Consider the following 7,796-nt stretch of genomic DNA (forward strand, 5'->3'; position numbering starts at 1 on the left):
CAAGATATGGCAGCTCGGCAGCTGTATAACTGGGGTTAGCAATCTGCTGGCAGCATTTGGATTTTCAAGTGAAAATATGGGTTATTTCGTTTAAAATTCCTGAATTCTCTTGGGGAGAACAAAGAGCAAAATCCTGTACCAGGGAGATGGAAGAGGGAAGAGATATGGGAATGTATGTATATGTATAACTGATTCACTTTGTTATAAAGCAGAAACTAACACACCACTGTAAAGCAATTATACGCCAATAAAGATGTTAAAAAAAAAAAAATCCAGTACCAGAGGGCCTGCACTCCCTCCTGGCAAGAACAGGTTGTAACAGGATAAAAGCTGCCCCCATGAGAAGGGCATGGATTCTCCACCCATCTCTGCATCTCAACAACACACCTGCTGCAACCAGGAGTTTGCCTACATGGCTCTAGTTGGAATTTGAGTTTCTAAATCCTGGTTTAGATTGTGTAGTCTCTAAGAATTAGTTTGGTTTCTGGTAGAACAGTGTGTGTGTGTGTGTGTGTGTGTGTAGACTGTTACCTGCTGGGTGAGCTGAAGAATATCCATGCACAGCTACAATCCTCCCAGTTGGAGGAACCAGACTTGGCATCTTAGGGTACTCACGTTCACTCTGGGTGCTCTTGAGACACCAGTGGACAACAGAACCTGGCCAGGGCATTGCCTGGACCCCTGATTCCCAATTCTCGCTGAACATTAGAATCACTAAAGGAGTTTAAAAAAGAAAAACTCAGCCTAGACAGTTGACTAAGAATCTCTGGGGATAGAGTCTGGAAATTAAAATGTTTTAGGGAAGCTCTACAGATGATCCCAATATGTTTTTTGGAGTTTTTGTTTTTGTTTTTTTTAATGAAGGCACCAGTTAAAGGTGCTTTTTCCTTGGACCAAAGGAAGAGTCACATGTAGCATCCAGCTTAAGTTCTCTTTCCTCCTCAGGTTGTAGTTCCCAGTCCTTCCTATAAGAAAGGGGCAGGACAGTGAGAGAGGTGTGGCTTGCTCACCCCCACCGCTTCTGGGGACCAGGTAGAAGTTGCATCTCGTTCAGAAGACTAGGGCCAGGGTTCCAGCAGGGACTAGAGGCAGAATGAACTTTGGCTCGCAGTGAAGCTGGGTGCCCTGTGAGAGTTCAGAAGGGACAGAAAGTAAAAATGCCCCTTGAGTCCGTCAACCAATATTTATTGAGCACCTACTATGTGCCAAGCATTGTTGCAGTTACTGGGGATATAGCAGTAAGCAAAATAGACAAAAATGCCTGCTTCATGGAGCTGGCATTCTAATGGGGGAAACAATAAACATGATAAAGAAATCAGTATATGAGAAAGAGATAAGTGAGAAAAATAAAGCAGAGGAGGGGGACTGGAAATATGTAGTGGTATTACAATTTGGGGAGTATATGGGGATGAGGAAAGCCCTTGGTGAGAAGCTAACACTTAAGCAAAGATTTAAAGGAGGCGAGAGGGTGAGCCAGGCAGGTATATGGCAGAAGAGAGTTCTAGATCGAAGGAATGGCACATGCAAAGACCCTGAGGTGAGAGTTTGTCTGGTAGGTTGGAGGGCAGAGAGGAGGTCAAGTCCCTAGAGCAGAGTGAGGGGGGGATAGTGGTGGAACTGAGGTCAGAGAGTTGGGCCTTGTAGGCCATTGTCTGTGGACTTAGCTATGACACCCAATGACACATAAATTGGAGAGATCCCTAATGTAGACCAGACAAAGGTGGCCCTTGAAAAGTGTGGGGAAACTGAGGCTAGAGTCACGGACATTCAGTCAGCTTTCTTTCTGATTTGCCCTATGGGGGACTGGGACTGTGATGGGAGGGGTCACTGAACCCTGAGATGGGTGGAAAACTGCAGGGTGTATGTATGTGTCACCCTGAGGGGCTGGGGCTTGGGGGAGGAGGCGGGACAGGGCTGGGGCTTGTTGGAACCTGGTCAAGGTGGAGGGCAGACGATGGAGGAAAGAGAACCCTACACTCTTCCACGACCCCTTCCTACATGCTCAGAGTGTCCTACTCCCTATTCAGGAAAGATTTGTGGAGGGCCTGCTATGTGGCAGGCACTGTGCTAACTTCTGGGACACAGAGACACATAAGCCAAGGTCCTGTCCCCTCAGGGTCTTGTAAAGTCTACAGCCTCTGGCAAGATTTTAAGAGTGTCATTTGTCACATTCCCTCACATTCCTAGCACTGGGGCTGTTTGCTGAAAGGAAAGAATGAAGAGAGAATCCTGGTGGGAAGAAAGAAGGAATCATGCAGCTCTTTGATGGGAGAAATGGATTTTAGTGGTTCGTTATGTAACAGTTCTCCCAGAAGTATGCAAAAGAGGAGCTTTGTGACAGAGAAGATGTGCTGATGGTGGATCTCCAGCGAGTGGAGAATAACTCCTGCTGGCGTGTGGGGAGATGGGCAGCAGTAGCTCAGGCGGGGAAGTGCTCATGGGATAAAGGTCACCGGTGGGCAGGGCAGCTGGCTGTGCGGAAACAATCTGTTCTTTCTCCACTCGAAACCTGTCAATTCTCTCCAAGCTGCTCATGTTTCTCCAGCAGGCCTCAAGAAAGGCCCACAGCTGTTTGAAGATGAAAGGAGCCTGACCTAGGGTGTGAGGCCCCACCTGCTGGCCGTGTGCTCTGAGAAGCCGCCGCCTAGCACCATTCCTGGGCTTGGGCCTTCCCTTGCTGGCTCCCATCTGGCGCCTCCCTGCCCGGTCCCCGTTCCGGGGGTGTGGGCGTAGCTCGGCCTCCTGCGTGTTCCCTGTTAGGCCAGCCCTGCTGCTGCTTCATCCACCTGGCTGGCTCCTCATTCCAGCTTTCCCCAGGACACCACCCTAGGTCCCACCTGAGGCCAGCCTCTGGTGACCTTGAGGCCTTCTTGAATAGCAGGATGGGGCCAGGGCCTGCCACAAGGCTGGCCCAATCCCTGAGAGTACCAAGTCTGAAACTAGATCATTCACACGCCGAAGAAGAAGAAAGAGTTGTTTATGTTCCTCACTGACGTCCTCCTGGCCACCCACGTCAGGACTGATACGTTTGCTGTCTTGTCTTTCAGGCCTCTGCACCCCTAGAAGGGACCTTCCCCTGGCTCACGTGGAGGGAGGTTGATTTTGCCACCCTGTGTTCCTCAGGGCGCTAATGGGCTCTGAATAATCACACCCCACGGACTGACAGTACAAATTAGGAACACCCAGAGCACAAAGGGGCAGGGGGCACACAGAAGGGGAAATACGGGAAGCTTCCTGGGAAGTTGAACAGCAGGAAGCAGGACTGCCTGAGCCTGGCACCCAGGCCTGCTGATGGGCAGCCGGCAGCACCAAGCTCTCCCAGAAGATAGGAAGATAAATGCCAGAGGGACTGAACGGGAAAATTCTGGCTGTTTGGAAGAGGGGACAGAGGAGACTAGTCTATGAGGGAGGCGAGCTTTTTTTATCTCTCGTCCTCCAAGCCAGGGACTGCTGAGGAAAGCCCACCCCTCCACTGGCACTGGTGGTGTGGCCTCTGCTCATCGCATGACTACCCAGACAGCCCACACCCCCAACCCCATCAGGGCCTCCCCAAGCCTCGAGCCTCCTAGGGGCTAGAAGTCTGAGGGGGTGGGGGAGGCTGCGAGGGGAGGAGCGGCAAGGGCTGCACCAGACACTGGAGCAGGTTTCAGCCAGCTGCCGGCATCTCCCCCGGATCCGTGTCATCCCTCACTCACAGGCCTGTCTGTCACAGGCCATTAAGTTCTTGGCAGGTGCTATGTTTGGCTGAGGCTGCAGGCCGGGTTGGGGGCAAGGGGGTCCCAGGGAACAAGCCAGCCTGTGCTCTCTGGGCCTTGGCTCACTGGGGATACGTGCTCCTCTGGGGAGTCCTCACTCTCCCCTGAAAAAGCCACACCCTCACACACCCCTGGAGATCACACATATGTCTCTCTCTCTCTCTCTCTCTCTCTCTCTCACACACACACACACACACACACACACACACACAACATCCAGGTCCCAAATGTTGACATTTCCTCCCTGGCAGCCCCCAAATGCCCTCTGCTGCCCCAGGGCTGCCAGCGAGAGGCCCTTTGGGTGCCCCTAGTCTGCACACAAAGCCCCATTTGCATCCCAGGGCAGAGCTTTCTTGCCAGCCAGCCAGCTTGTCTGCCATGTGACTGCCCAGCCCCACAGTTCCTGCTTGGGCATCCCTCCCTCTTTCCCTCTGTCTGGGCTGCAGGAACTGAGCTCTTCCATCCTCCTTAAGGCTTGAAAGCAGAACTAAGAGAAGAGAAAGCATGAGGCTTATCTATGCCAAGGACCCCAAAAGCCCTGAAATGGACGCCCCCACTCAGAGAGAGATGTGTTCACGACCATTGAATCAGGGCCTACTCTGCATAAGTAAAATTTAGTTCATGTGAAAGCACCTCAGCTCAGCAGACAAAGCCTGCCAGGGACAGGCTCCTGGGGCCCCCTCAGCCCATGTCCTGCCATTCCCCAGTCCCTAGACACTCCAATGTGCTGGACTCCCTGCCCTTATTCCTAGTCTCTCCCTGGTCTCTCAAGCCCACACCACTTCCTTCTGCTTTGAATGCCTTTTCCCACCTTCTCAACCTGGAGAGTTTACTCATCCTTCATCCTTCAGGCTGCCTCTGCTAGGAAGCCTTCCTTGATAGCACCCTCTGCTCTCTGCAGACTTCAGTGCCCCTTCTTTGGGTGTTCACAGCTTCCCTGTTCAAAGCATTTCCTACATTGTATTTCAGTTGTTAACAGGCCCATCTTCCTCCTTAGACTATTAGCTAAGGGGCAGGGGACAGTGTTTAATCCATAACCTCTACCATAGGGCTGACACATAGTAGATGCTCAAGAAATACTTGCCAACTGAATGCATGACTTAATGAATGGGGCAGAAGAGATCCAAGTAAACAGAGAAGAACACCAGGTCTCTGAGGAGGGAAAGGAATGCCAACGGTAGGTATCAAGGAAGGCTTCCTGGAGGAAGTAAATAAGCTGTTGACAGGGTGGAGACATTCCAGGCAAAAGGAACTGATTGGTCGGGGTGGGGGGGTGCAGGGGAGCCATAGAAAAGGTCTTCTGTCAGGAATAACATTCACTGAGCACCTTCTCTGTACCAGGCCTTACTCTAAACCCTTACACATGGTAGTATTTAATCTTCACAACCACCATAGGAGGCTGGCACTGTAATTATCCCCATTTCACAGATGAAGAAAGTGAAATTCAGTTACTGGCCCAAGGAGTTTAGGTCAGATTTGATGAGAGAAGCAGAACAACCAGAAGTGATACAGAATATGGGATTTGACCTTATGCAATGGGGCAGCTACTTAAAGAAGTGATGCTTCTGAGTCTAAAATCCTCATGGCAGGCAGTGAGGAAGGGAAGATGGATGTGAAATTGGGGAGAACAAGAAGGAACTGAACCATTGAGGAAGGGCTGGGACTCTGGAGGATGAACAGGCAGCCACGCCGAGACAACTTCGGTGACACAAGTGACCTGCAGAAGAAGTTGGCACCCTTTGTCCTGGAGCTAAACACATACCCGGCCTAGGACTAGACAAGCTGGAGGAGGTCGGCAGAGAACCCACAGATCTGCATCAACACGCGTGAACGGCAACACCGCAGGAGCCCTGCACCAACCACAGGAGCAAGCACGGCTGCTGCGTCCGCCCCTGCCACCATGGTCAGCTTGCAGGAAAGGGAATTCTGGAACTGTGGTTCAGCTTAGCTCAGCTGACACAGCCCAGAGCTACCACTCAAGGTCCCAACCCAGACCTACATGTGCATAAGGAAGAAATGGCTGGGAAGTTGATCAGAGCCAAACCAGGGGGTCTTGGCAGCACTCCAAGGAATTTGGGATTCCTTCTGTGGGATAACAGTGCTGATTTTCGAGACTGTGTGTTGAGTTGGAAGCGAAGGTGGGACATGCCCCTGGTGATGTCCTGAAGGTGTTGGGCATATTCAGGTTGGGGTGGGAGACAGGAAGAGATGCCTGTGGAACCCTGAGATAGATTCTGAATTGAGTGGAAGAGGCTGTGTGTAAATGAGGAAACCAGAAGCTGAGCCTTGGGTGGTGCCTACAGGCGAGAAGCAAGTCAGGCAGAAAGGCTGGCAGAACTGTGAGGGCCGAGGTCAGGGAGGTGGGAGGACCAGGGAAGCAGAGCCCTGGAAGACATTTTTTGGTTGTGGGCATCTTGGCCCTCCTTCTTGGGCAGATGTAGCTCTGATGTTGCCTGTGCCATGTTTGGAGTTGGGCATTTAGTGTGGCCTCCTGCTGGTGCCCCTACCCACTCTCCCCCACCTCTGTGAGGGGCAGGTCCAGATGCTGCTCTGGAAGCCCAAGGCGCTGGCCGCTGAGGGGTGAGATAAGCCTCTGGGCTCAGGGTGTGATGTTTGTCCATCCTGCATGCCTTCTGAGGCCCCACTGGGTGCAGGACACTGGGCTTGGCTGGGGACCAGCCAGGAAGCATGGGCACCTGGGCCCTGCAAGCCGGGAGCTAGCGTACAGTCTGGTGGGAGGCAGAGGAGGAAACTGGGCCCTGCAGTGGAGGAGAGAGGAGCACGAAGGAGGGAGGTCTCCCCAGACTTGGGAAGAATCCAGGAAGAAGTGGCATTTAAAGATGAATCCGATCAAGCCCCTAGATCTAATCACATTGACAGGAAATCCAGGGGCCAGCTCTGCAGTCAGCAGACTGTGGGACCTGTAGGGCCAGGAACCCAGTGTCCTCATAGCCATATTGTGTGGGAAAACAGAAAGAACAAGTTGAACCTGTGGATGAAAAGAGAGTTAATAGACAGAACAGCCCATTGTAACATGTGGACCTTATTTGGATCCTGATTTTTTAAAAAAATGGTGATCGGTTTAGCCTGCTCAGGCTGCCATAACGAAATACCATAGACTGGGAAGCTTAAAAACAACAGAAATTTATTTCTCACAGTTCTGGAGGCTTGAAGTCCCTGATCAAGGTGTGGCAGGGTTCTGTTTCTGGTGAGGACTCTCTTCCTAGCTTGTAGACAGCCACTTAGTCTCAGGTGCCCTTCCCTTGGAGTGTACAGGGCTGTGTGTTGGGGGGTGGTGTGGAGAGAGAGATCTCTTGCCCGTCTTATAAGGCCACCAACCCTATCAGATTAGGGCCTCACTCTTATGACCTCATTTAGCCTTAATTACCTCCTAAAGGCCCTCTTTCCAAATTCAGCCACAATGGAGATTAGGGCTTCAATATGTGAATTTGGAGGGACACAATTCAGTTCATAGCAGATGACATTTATGAAGCATTGGCACTTTGCTGACTGGGTATTTGATTATATTGAGGAATTACTGCTAAACATCTCTTGGGATATGATAATGGTAAAGTGTTTCACATATATACACATACATGTATATAACATGTATTATATATATGTATGCATGTGTAGAATAATATTGGCATTATATGTACTGTGATATGTACACAGTACATTATATGTACATTATGTGTACATTTTTGCACACAGGAGTATATCTATTTCCTTATTTTTTATTTTTTTATTTAATTTATTTATTTTTGGCTGCATTGGGTCTCCTTTCCATCCCAGCCTCCAGTTTACACTCAGGAGGGCAGTCCTTTTTCCTAGCTCCTATCACCTTTTTGGAGATATTCTACACACAACACACAAATGTATGTGCAAAACTACCTTCCTTTTTTTTTCTGTAAAATATAAATGGTAGCGTATAATGTTGTTCTGCATCTTATTTCTCTTTTTTCTACTTTATCTTTAAAATCATGTCAGATTAGTGCATAAAATTTCATACTGTGGGGCTTCCCTGGTGGCGCAGTGGTT

This window comes from Phocoena phocoena, chromosome 10 (genome assembly GCF_963924675.1).
Source record: "Phocoena phocoena chromosome 10, mPhoPho1.1, whole genome shotgun sequence".
NCBI lineage: Eukaryota > Metazoa > Chordata > Mammalia > Artiodactyla > Phocoenidae > Phocoena > Phocoena phocoena.